Raw genomic sequence first — 13,090 nt, 5'->3', positions numbered from 1 at the left:
TGGCCCATTTGTTTCCCCGTGTATCCAAGTAATCCTCAAGATGAAGCTCCCTAGTTGTCGCTGATCAGCCATCTGTTTATGAACGGTCTCGTTTTTGTGATGGAAACGCATGCTTCGGTTTACGCCAGTTATCTTCTACAGCATGCCCAAGCCGTAATCTGCAATCTTCTGGAGGGAGAAGGTTGCAATTGTAGTAGCAGAGGCTTCTCTGGAGTCGTATTTCGTCACAGCCTTATTTCTGTTTGTTGTATGTCCTCACTAAACTTTATGCTGCATTGAAACTGCAGATAATTAAAAGCCTGTTGTGCGTAGTGTGCCTTACGACGAGGTCCACAGGCGTCCATAGAAAGCTCACTGTGTTCCAGTCCGCTGCACTGCAACCAGCATGTTCGTTGGATGAACGATAAATTCCTTTGCATCGATAGAGTGTCGACAATCTATTGTGTAACGAGTCTGATGTCAGGATGTAGTGCAGTCCAAGTGACCTGACTAAACGTGAAGTTTGCTACAGTTGCCTCTGTCTCTGTGGTAAACACTGACATTTTTGGGGGGGGGGGGGGGGGGGGGAGCGGGCAGTTGAAGGGGGATGGGGGTATGTACAATCATTCTGTCCTGAGATCGAGACAAAAGAAGGCACTACCCGTAGTATACGGATCAACCGGTTATCGGATAGGCTAATGGCTGCTCTGCTAGGACAACTCTAAGCGAAGTCGCTCATTGTCAGCAACTACTGCTAGACGACAACACAACCATTTCGCTTACAGTTGGATCATTCCGTTACTCATGTACTCGTATGTACCTGACCTGCACCCGAAGTTCTCTGCAACAGCTGGCAGTGACGCATGATGATTGTTTCGTAAAATACTTTCTAGTTCGATGACTTCTCTTTTCTTATACCTACCAAACCGACATTGGATTTAGCGAACCGCTGAAAATTTACCATGGCTAACAGCGCAGTTTAAGTGATACAAATATTACTTATAAAAATATTCCGTTGCACCTGGCTCAAGATTTCCCTGTTGAACCTCTCGCATAGAACTTGTCTGATGTTGGAGCATTGCGTTTTATCCTAGTGATGGGTGGTCTGACATCACGTAGTGGCCAATAGGAATTACCAAGCTTTTTTGGTCACAGTGAACCACTGACGTCAAAGATCAAATCATCGCTGCCTTCGATTAGCATATTACCTCACATACGACTACGACCTCTAGGTTTAGAGCAGACACTGCAAAAAGGCCATATCGACGCCATTACAGGTTTTGCGTAAATTCACATTGACAAATGCAAAGCAAGAATACACTGAAAGCCGGTCCGAAGGAATGTTCCGGCATTCCTCTGAAGTAAAACAGGCAACTCACGAAGAAACCTAGTTGTGAAAGTCCTTAAAATGATTTAAATCACGATCGTGACGGCAAAATTCTACGTGTGTGTCAGTCCTCTTTGTGAGAGAATACACTAACATTTAAGACGGCAAATCTAATTTTTCCACCAGTGTACTTCATTGACTGTCTTTTTACGACTTTGTCTGGCTTTGCTGGAGACCGAAAAAGTTGGTTTGCCATCATTCTTTATTCTGACTGCTAAACCAACCTCACGTAAACTTCTCAGTGCGATGGACGTGCCGTTGTAGGACGTCTTTTAGTGCCATATGTCGAACAGCAAGGCTAAATGACGCCCGTGATTTGTCTGACACATCTTTTTTCTCTTGTTTCAGCAGAGCATGTAAACACTGCGTTACGCAACGCCCATTTAAAGCTTGAGTTTCGTTTTGAAGAAATTGGAAAATAATTTTTGCGTATGGTTGTATCTTATTCTGTTGGCAGGGCAGAGCCACGTAAAGGACGAGCCGTTTGGTGGGCTACTTTATCTTATTACCTCTATAAAGAGTGGATGAGACTGGCGCCAGTCGGGTCTGGTTTCCTGTTTGAGACGTCTAGACCGTCTAACTTTACTGAACTCTTTTGTTGCTCGTATTAACTGCCAACTAACCTGTTTTAATGTCACACACATACACTTTTAGTAAAATTTACACAAATAATAAAGACACTGAACGTTTTTCAAGCGTGTTACGTAAATTTCGTGATGAAACATCAAATACTTTCGTTACCATATAGTACGTACTTTTCTAGGTAGTAATTTTCCTTCCGAAATTCCCAGTTTCCCAATTAATAATTTAAATCTGCCGTCAACATCAATCTACATTACTAATAGGCTGATCGTAAAACCTTAGTGCGAATTGCTGCACCTATTCTTAGTTTTCTGTTTCTTGTATATAATATTATTCTCAATACGTAAGGAAATTTTAATTTAGATTCATCCACATTACAATATAAATTGTTGACGTCCTCACCTTCCTTATGAAATTTAAATAAAAGAAGTATCACACGTTTTCTGCTCCACATAATTCATTTCCAAAAATAAACTAACATGAGCGGATGATGTATTTTATTTTTACAATGCGTAAAGTAACGCAGTCTCAGCGCCCGGATAGCCGTGCGTATTGCAGCGCGGCTTACGGGACGGGAAGGTGCCCCAGCGCCGCATCCAGTCTGCCCGGCAGTTTAACGATAACGGTCGGTGTGCCGGCCGGCCTGGACGTGGTCTTCAGGCGGTTTCCCCACATCTGACAAGCTGAATACTGGCCTGCTTCCCAAGCCCCGTCTCAGTTACAAGAATCGCAAAGGTTCAGAACAGGCTACTTTCGCTCATTTTCTCACGATTAACACTAAACGCAGACAGTTGGGGGTGCACGTATTCCGTCGCGGGGAATTAAGAGGTGGTGACCGGAAGGGCATCTGGCCAACACTGCAACTAACCACACCAAATCCGTAAATAACCATGCCGACTTCAGTGCGAAATGCTTGTAATAGTTTCCACAACGCAACCTTTTCTCGAAACCTGGCAGAAAATCCAAAGAGATTCTGGTCATATGTGAACTGTGCTAGCATCAAGACACAAGTCCCTTCTCTGCGCTATAGCAATGGAAATACTATCGACGACAGTGCTGCCAAAACAGAGTTACTAAACACAACCTTCCGACATTGCTTGAGCAAAGAAGACGAAGTAAATATTCTAGAATTCGAATCAAGAACAGCTGACAACATGAGTAACTTAGAAGTGCGTATAATCTAACAAGGGAACCTCCCAATCGCACCCCCCTCAGATTTAGTTATAAGTTAGCACAGTGGATAGGCCCTGAAAAACTGAACACAGATCAATCGAGAAAACAGGAAGAAGTTGTGTGGAACTATTAAAAAAATAAGCAAAATATACAAACTGAGTAGCCCAAGCGCAAGATAGGCAACATCAAGAAGAATTTGAGCGGAGGGGCGCAATGGTCCCATAGTTTGAGTGAGCAGCTGCGGAACGAAAGGTCCTTGGTTGAAGTCTTCCCTCAAGTGAAAATTTTAATTTTTTTTCTTTTCGCAAAGTTATGATCTATCCGTTCGTTCATTGACGTCTCTGTTCACTGTAATAAGTTTAGTGTGTCTTTTGCGACCGCACCGCAAAACCGTGCGATTAGTAGACGAAAGGACGTGCCTCTCCAATGGGAACCGAAAACATTTGATCGCAAGGTCATAGGTCAACCGATTCCTCCAGAGGAAAATCCGTCTGGTATATTCTATACGACACTGGTGACGGCATGTGCGTCACATGACAGGAATATATTGTCGACCCACCTAACTTGTACACTTGGCGAATGAGTAAAAAGATTCTTCTGCCTTGCCCGATTTAGGTTTTCTTGTGGATGTGATAATCACTCACAAAAAAGTGATGAAAACATAAGAGTTTGTCACATAAACTGCAACAAATGAATGCAACAGTTTCACAGTCGCACAGTTTTCCCTGTGCTCTGTCAGAACATATGTTTTTAACGTTTTCATATTTTTCCGTGTGTAGACCGTCAAATCCTGTATATGTCCAAGCAAATCTGAACATGTCCTGGAATTTTGGAGAGCGAAGTTAATTATGGGTGATTGCCTGATCTTTGATAATTGTCGGAAAATAAAAAATTAAACTTTTTACTCGAGGGAACACTTGAACCAAGGACCTCTCGTTCCGCAGATGCTCACGCTAACCACGGGACCACAGCGCTTTTGAGCTCACACTCTCCTTGATGTTGCCTATTTTACGCGTGGTCTGCTCAATTTGTATATTTTGTTTATTTTTTTCATAGTTCCACACAACTTCTTCCTGTTTTCTCGATTGATCTGTGTTCAGTTTTTCAGGGCCTATCCACTGTGCCAACTTACAACTAAATCTGAGGGGGGTGCGATGGGGAGGTTCCCTTGTAAGTAGTGAAACAACTTAAATCACTTAATAAAAGCAAGGCTTCTGGTCCAGGCTGTATACCAATTGCATTCCTTTCAGAGTATGCTGAAGCAATAGCTTCATACTTAACAATCATATACTACGGCTCGCATTAAGAAAACTCCGTTACCAAAGACTGGAAAGTTACACAGGTCACACCAATATTCAAGAAAAGCAGTAGGAGTAATCAACTAAATTACAGGTCCATATCATTAACGTCAATATGCAACAGGATTTTGGAACTTAAATTTTATGCGACTTATGAATTACCTCAAAGAGAACGTTCTATTGAGATACAGTGAACACGGTTTTTTAAAACATCGTTCTTGTGAAACATAACTAGCTCTTTACTCACACGAAATGTTGAGTGCTATTGACAAAGGATTTCAAATTGACTCCGTATTTCAAGATTCCCAAAAGGCTTTCTACACTGTATCACACAAGCGGATTGTACTGAAATTGCGTGCTTATGGAATATCGTCTCAGTTATGTGACTGGATTCGCGATTTCCTGTCAGAGAGGTCACAGCTCGTAGTAACTGACGGAAAGTCATCGAGTAGCGTAGAAGAGATCCGCGGCGTTCCCCAAGGTAGTGTTATGGACACTCTGCTGTTCCTTATCTAAATAAACGATTTGGGAAACAATCTGAGCAGCCGTCTTAGGTTGTTTCCAGATAGTGCTGTCGTTTGTCGTACAGTAAAGTCATAGGAAGATCAAAACAAATTACAAATCGATTTATAAGAGATATACGAGGTGCATTCAAGTTCTAAGGCCTCCATTTTTTTTACTGTATATGGAAGGAATGCACACTGCATAAATGAAAAATAACAGTATGTTGGTGAAAATGGTATTCTACCGTATCAATTTCAATGGAAACTGAATGACGAAGAAAACAGCGAACAATAACGTTTATGCCCACAGCACTGACTTAGCTCCACTTCCTAAGTACGCAGGTTGAAATTTGCGAAGCGGTACCTGGCATCAAACTTGTGTGTACTGAGAAAACCTTTGTTTAAACAATGCGACACTGCGTGCGTACACAAATACTAACGGCAGAGTAATCCGCAGACTGGATTCCAGTGATATGCGGTGTTTTTCCGTTACTGCCTCCGAGGGGACAAGGCAGCTGGAATGTTACAATAGAAAAGCGGCGCACGGAAATCTCGGCCGTGTCCGCCAGTTGTCGGAAATATTCGGACGGCAGCGATCGATAGGATACACGCACGAGCTAAACTACGCAGCTGAGGTTCGCAACGTTCCGCTCTGCGTGTAGGCTGCCTGCACGCGACGCCCGGAGGTGTGGGAGGAAAATTGCGTTACGCCAGGAATAGCCTGTTCTCAAACAACGTCCACAAAGATTCTATGACTAAATCTTCCGTCTGAATAGTAAGCTCTTCGCCCTGCAGCACATAAAACTGCAACAGCTGCGTTTGTTGCACGTCATACTGGACAAAGTTCTGAGTAGGTCTTCTATGTCGAATCGCATCAATAAGTACAAATCAGGTTGAACGCTTCGGTGTCCTCTTTGAAGCCTGGCACGTTATTTCAAGCCGTTCAAAGTATATTCAGTAGGGTTCCGTCCAGGTTCAAAATGGTTCAAATGGCTCTGAGCACTATGAGACTTAACTGCTGTGGTCATCAGTCCCCTAGAATTTAGAACTGCTTAAACCTAACTAACCCAAGGACATCACACACATCCATCTCCGAGGCAGGATTCGAACCTGCGACCGTAGCGGTTCCAGACTGTAGCGCCTAGAACCGTTCCATCCAGGACTTCCGTAAAATATTCCTAGGCGAACTGTACAATGATGCGAGCGAAGATCTGCCTTATGACATTTACAGCGTATGCGACGCGATGTTCTTACCGAGGTTCAGAAACGTTATATTCTCACCCTCTGTGACTTCACGGAGAAGGACGTGGTTGTAGGTTCACCAGAATAGGTGCACCAGAGGCGGAGGGAACCGCTTCAGTAGCAACGTCTCATGTCTTATCTGCTCGCACACGTTAGTATGAGTGTTGAAAGAATCTGAGTAGCTAACTGGTAAAAAAAATTATGTATTATTTGTAAACAGCTGACACTGTAAAACTGATCGACTGTAAAATTTTCTAGTTGTGACCTCGTGACCTCAACAACACGAACTTATATGTCCAACGAAATGGCTGCGAGAGGTTTTCGACAGAGAAAGTTGTACGTAGCGCTATTCTGACTCCTTAATCTGGAAGTTTTCTGTTTGATAAACTAGCCCTGACAGATTGCATCGTTAATAGCATAGAAAGATACTAAAAACTGATACCATGTTTTGATTCCATTTAAGCTTAAACTGAAACTTTAGGAGCAACACTGCGTGAATTTTGACTTTGCGTAGTCAAAGTATTTTAGGGAAACAATGACCTTATGTGTGACATGTATGTTTATACCTAATTTTACAGTGTAATTACGTATGTGTTAGTGTCCGAACAGTGAACCGAATGATGGCGCGAACTGTTGTGCGTGGCGCCTGAGGTTTCTTGTCGCTTCGTGCAGCTATTTTCAGCTGAGAGTAGAGAATTTCTTAAATATAACTTTGATCATTACAAAACAGTTATTAATAGCCAGAAAAGTCAACTTGCAGACCAAAAGGAGAATCGTAGACTAGTTTTAACTAATTGACGGTCTAATTAATATAGTTTCAGCCTGTTGAATATAACTAAGAATAAGTAAAGTAAGTACATGTCTCTTCACCAGGCCTGATACTACAGGAGAGGGCACGCCGCTGAAATCCCCCGTCATTTGATGTGTCTAAGGCAGTTACAGGGGGGGGGGGGGGGGGGGGGCATCCATAGTTTAACGGAAATTCCGAAAGACGGTGCAGTTCGGTGCTTTTCAAGTCAACAAACATTGCCTGAGATGGAAGAACTGATAAGTCAGATAAAAATCCTAGGAAATTAAAACAAAGTTATCCCGTTGCGTACTGTTTTTCCATAATCCAGGGTCCAATTATAAAAATGGTTCAAATGGCTCTGAGCACTATGGGACTTAACTACTGAGGTCATCAGTCCCCTAGAACTTAGAACTACTTAAACCTAACTAACCTAAGGACATCACACACATCCATGCCCGAGGCAGGATTCGAACCTGCGACCGTAGCGGTCGCGCGGTTCCAGACTGAGCGCCTAGAACCGCTCGGCCACACCGGCCGGCCCAATTACAAAGATTTGAAAAGTGAATAGCTTACTAGCGGAGCTCTTTGCTGGTAAGTTATAAACACTCGAGCAGTTAAAACCAACTTATTCCTGTAGATTTGTCAATGTTTGTACGTATGGTATGCAAATGGCGGTAGGAGATTTACCATTACATCACTGTGGGACAATACTTACCAACGCTGCCAAGGCTTAGAGTAACCAGCCTTGAGCCTTCGATTACATTTGCGAACACAGCAGCGGAAATGTCTGGCAATCTATTCGTCAAATGAGATCAATTCACTCAATATGCGACCACCACATAGTAACGCGTCCGTTTATTTGATTTATAACCGTGAAAGGTTTACGTAAAGGTGTAGAGTTCGGAATCATTAATTACGGTTCTCAGTACGGGACTATCAGCTTACTAACACTGACTGCCCCTTAAAAGGTAGTTTTGTATGGCAACAATTCTGGAGAAAGAAGGAGTCTGGAAGACTAGAAACCCGTTATCTAATGCCTGAAACGTGACAGCATGAAGGTTTACTCAGAAGCCTGGTGTCTTCTGCCGGTGTAAGAATGTTTAAATTTGCCTCATTTATAAAACGAATGAAGCTTAGGGCTCTGCGATTCGTCTACGACAAGCAGCAGGACCTAATGTATGATAGGGCAGGAAATCGACGGTGTCCTTTCCTAAGGACCAATTCCGGCGTTTGGTCTAAACAGTGTTGGAAACCACTGAGAACGTATACCTGGTTGGCCGGACGAGAATTTAAGCCTTTGCCCTGCCTAACGCGATTGCAGTGGCTTGACCACTGCAGCAGCAGCAGCTTGTTTAATTATTTACTCAGATGGCTGAAGACTTTCATTGGGGTGTGTCACTCTTGTTTACCAGTCCTACACTTCGTCTGTAGGTTGCACCTGTGCTTTCTTTCGTCACTTGTTTGGAAACAAAATGCGCATTTGAAGGGAATTACTCCATTATTAAGTTTAGTACTAAATACATTACGCATTAACAGAATGTTGCAAATGTAATAGTATTTCCTGTTATAAATACGCGTGTCCAATAAATAAAAAAAATGTACCGTATAAACGAAAGCTTAGCCAAGCAAGACACTAAAATATGTTGACTTGGAGCCGGCCGGTGTGGGCGTGCGGTTCTAGGCGCTTCAGTCTGGAACCACGCGACCGCTACGGTCGCAAGTTCGAATCTTGCCTCGGGCATGGATGTGTGTGATGTTCTTAGGTTAGTTAGGTTTAAGTAGTTCTAAGTTCTAGGGGACTGATGACCTCAGAAGTTAAGTCCCATAGTGCTCAGAGTCATTTGAACCATTTTGTTGGAAAACATATTTAACATATTTCGGTTAGAACTTAAATGTTTATGGAAGTACAATTTTCAAACCGTTTATTTGCTCTCCCCCCCCCCCCCCTCCCACCCCAAGTAGGAGTAAGCTTTCAATACTGATACTGAACCTTCCTTCGCAAGATCCAAGTTTTGTGATAAATTAACTCCAATTTTTTTACTGTTAATTTGTTGTATATCAAACGCCTGTCATTTTTGATGTTCCTTTAGTCTTAATTGCAAATATCTGCCTATGACAGTAGCCGAAACAGCGTAGTAAAGAGATTTGTTCTGCGCTATCGACGGTCTTCTTCAAAAAATATTCATAATGATCGCAGACTCGTACAGAAAATTTATTTACTTTACTAATTATTGTTTCTTGGTTTGCAGCACAGCATCGTAGTAAGACGCGATGGGAACCAAAAAAAATGGCTCATTTCATTTATGTAGTGGAATGTCATGTGGTAATTTGTTTCCTATATTTGAAGGGAAACAACGTGTCAGCAACCCATGCTGAATTGGTGGAAGTGTACGACAACAATGCGCCATCATATGACGCCGTCAGGTGGAGCAGAGGGTTCCAGTATGGTCAAACAAGTCTGAATGAAGAACAATGAACTGGCAGACCGTATCTCCGATGGACCAGCATTCTCAAGACAAATGAAGACCACGCTGCTCGATTACCGGAGTACCGCATCGACAGAGGAAGAAGTGACACTCAGACACGGACCAGGTTTCAACGACTTCCGAGACACCCTGAACAAGAGTAATCTCACCGCCCACTAAGAGCCACGACCGCCCACGGGTGCGCCGAGACGAGGTACCAGGGGGACGCTGCCGCTGCGTCCGGCCAATGCAGGTGACTGCTTTAGTCCCTCTGGTCACCGTGGGCGAGTACCGGCTGTGGAAATATGACCCTGACGCCGATTGCGTTTTTGGAACTACCGTTGTGTCGAGCTAATTTTAAACTGTCAAGTTTTCTCTCCACTTTCGTATTCTCCGTAGATGGCTGAACCGTTTGCCACGGTTCCTGTTATTCCCTTGGTTTTCTGCTGTTTGGAGTTTCCGCGCTTTCCTAGAGGGCGTTGCGGAACCTCCGCGAGGAGGAGGCTCTGTGCGCCGAGCCGAGGGCGGACGTGAAGTTGAGACGAGTGTTTGGCCCTGAACGACCGTTCTGCAGCGGGACGCTCGGTCCCTCTATGCCAAGTCTGGATGGGCCCAAAAATCCGGGGCGTGAGGACACAAGAGGCCGTAAATCTGTGGAGAACGTTTGGTTTCCGTTCATGGGTTGGGGAAGCTATGGAGTCCCTCTGCGGCTGCCAGTAACCAGTAACCTCCAGAAGGTGGTGTCGTCACTGAAAGTACGATTTTTCATCTAGTTAGTGCAACGGTCGTCGTCTGGCAGGGCCATTCCCCCGGTGTTGTGGGAGCTATTAATAACTGTGTGGCAACGTTTCTCTGCTTTGAGTTTGTGATCGGAAATTGCCTTGCGTATGTGCTACTGCTCCCTTGCATGATCGTGCATTTGAACGCCATGCTGGCTTAAGGTGCGCGTCGTAAAGAAAAAAAAATTGTTTGGCTGTAAACCTTCTGCAAGCCGTTGTTTTTCCATGGACGGCGTAGGTCACTGTTTGGATAAGCTCGTTGTAAAATGTTAAATAAAATGGTTCAAATGGCTCTGAGCACTATGGGACTTAACTTCTGAGGTCATCAGCCCCCTAGAACTTAGAACTACTTAAACCTAACTAACCTAAGGATAGAACATACATCCATGCCCGAGGCAGGATTCGAATCTGCGACCGTAGCGGTCGCGCGGTTCCAGACTCTAGCGGCCACTCCGGCCGGCAATGTTAAATAACTCGTACTGTCTGGCGGAGAGATAGACCCAATTAATTTTATGGATGTCTCAAATGCGAGATTAAGTTAATGTTCGCCAATATCTGTTGTGTTTTAGTACGTATGCATATTTAACTTTAGTCGTTATTATTGTGTATGTATATTATTGTGTTATGGAGTTCAGTCCCCGTGGCATTTAAGTGCTCTATTTAATTGTATTTAAGGTAGTGCTAAAGTTTCTATTTGGTAATCCTTCTAGCCACGACTGATGTCGGTTGCTCGGTCTGTCTCAAATGTTGGGTCTATTGGGTAGAGACCGTTGTTGACTTGCTCTCCTCAGGTCCGAAGTCCCGTATTGTTACTACGGCGGTAGTTCTGCCGGAATCTCAATTGCAAAAAAATGTGTGTGAAATCTTATGGGACTTAACTGCTGACGTCATCAGTCCCTAAGCTTAAACACTACTTAACCTAAATTATCCTAAGGACAAACACACACACACCATGCCCGAGGAAGGACTCGAACCTCCACCGGGACCAGCCGCACAGTCCATGACTGCATCGCCTCAGACCGCTCGGCTAATCCCGCGCGGCTCACTTCCAGAAGTTATCAATTCTTCTGAGCACAAATAAAGCTACCTTTGCCTCTGTAATTTTCGTCCGCTGGCCATGAAGCTTTGGCTAATGATTAAAAATCGCCAACTGGTCTTCGTCCAACCTAGTGGCTCGTGTTTGACGAGTTCCCTTTCCAGTTCGGGTAAATGTTTCCTCCTCCTGGTGAAGCCAACCTCTTTCCCGAGCCACGCTGGGGTAAGAGTTGCCCGAGTGTCTATTGCCGCTCAGTGTTCCAGGAGAATGAAATAAGAGGTTAATTATCTACTCCACCGTTACGTCGAAGAAAGACGAATTAGAGTAGTTCTGGATAACCTAACTATTGTACACTATTAAGATAGCTATAGGTTTGGAGAAATTGCTGTTTGGTAAAATTTAGCCTTCTGTGTTGGTAATCCGGCGTATTTCACTATCTAATATTGTTATAGAACTGAAAGATTTGGTTTTGATACATTTGCTGAGACGTGACTTAATTATTTGCTGTTGATGTTAATTGCTTTAAATGAATCTTCTTTAATTTGTGGTTATAATTCTTAATGAGCGATCTTCCTTAATGGTGTAACATTTAATGTACATCTGATTGTCCCCTATGTCACCTACTGACTTCATTCAGAAACTGAAAAGGTGATCCTTGCTCGAGTTTATGGGACTTTATTAACCGTTGATCTTTGTTATTTATGGTCTTAAACATACGTTTGTTAAAAAGGAATAATTTTAGATTCCTATTGTTTATTAAGTAATTCTTAAGTTATATAGCAGATATTACGAGTGCAAATATTCTCTAATTGTTACACTTGCTTGTTCTGTGGTTTACACTGAAGGGTGTGACAATAAATGCAAAATCTAAAGTGAAGCGTTGGGGCGAATTAATTCTTTCCCTTATCATAACCGTTAAAGATACCAGATTGTTTGTCGCTTGTTATTGAAACTGGTTGGGAGAATAGTTTATTGATTGACCCCATAGAAAAAGTATATCAACGGCACACAATGACTTCTTCCTTTTTCCTGGGAGGAAGAAACCATTTTGCGGCAGGCATATCCAGAACGACGAGAACGTGATTTTCGACGTGGAACGCTTCCTGAAAACCTACAACCAAGGTTTCCAACTCATGTAGCACCGGGAAAAATGTGTCGCGCTGAAGAGTCATTATGCACATAAGTACTAACACCATCACTTATTTTCAAGGTCGCAGCTGTATTTTGTCGAAGTGATAAATAAAACTACCTCTCGTACGACTGCTTGTCAGATTTTTGTGTTGGATACTCAGTTTGCATGTTGCAGCCATTTTTATTATTACAGATGTACGTCCTCAAAAATTTGTATTCGGTCCACTTGGGCTAAGAATTTTTCATTTCTTTTTGCATCCTATTTCGCGTACAGTCCTGTTACTTTTCGCCGATCACTTCGATTTCAAGCCCGTGCCTTGCTAGAACGAGGTCCCTAAGGTTTTGAACAGATGGCTGCTTTTTTTTTATTTTTGTACATGTTTCGGCGTCAGTTCAATTTTCAAAAAAGTAATAACTGGAAAAGTATTCAGCAACAGACGAAAAGCGATAGAGAAGTAAATAGTAACACACCGTCACACATGTGCACCATTGCAGCAGCCTACTGAACAGAATTTACTACGTGGGCCACTCTCGTACTCGGTTATTTCTCTGTCAAATTTGCTATCAACATCATATCACGAACGGATCCAGCGTACTAACCTATGTCACAAGTTTTTCTGAACATCAGGGACTAGCGTAGAGACTGTATAAGAGAAAATTAGTTACGTAATACAGGAATGAAATCTCGCCCTTTTGAACACCGCATGCGCTATAAGTAAACTCCT

This window comes from Schistocerca piceifrons, chromosome 6 (assembly GCF_021461385.2).
Source record: "Schistocerca piceifrons isolate TAMUIC-IGC-003096 chromosome 6, iqSchPice1.1, whole genome shotgun sequence".
NCBI lineage: Eukaryota > Metazoa > Arthropoda > Insecta > Orthoptera > Acrididae > Schistocerca > Schistocerca piceifrons.
Note: the sequence above shows the minus strand (reverse complement) of the source record.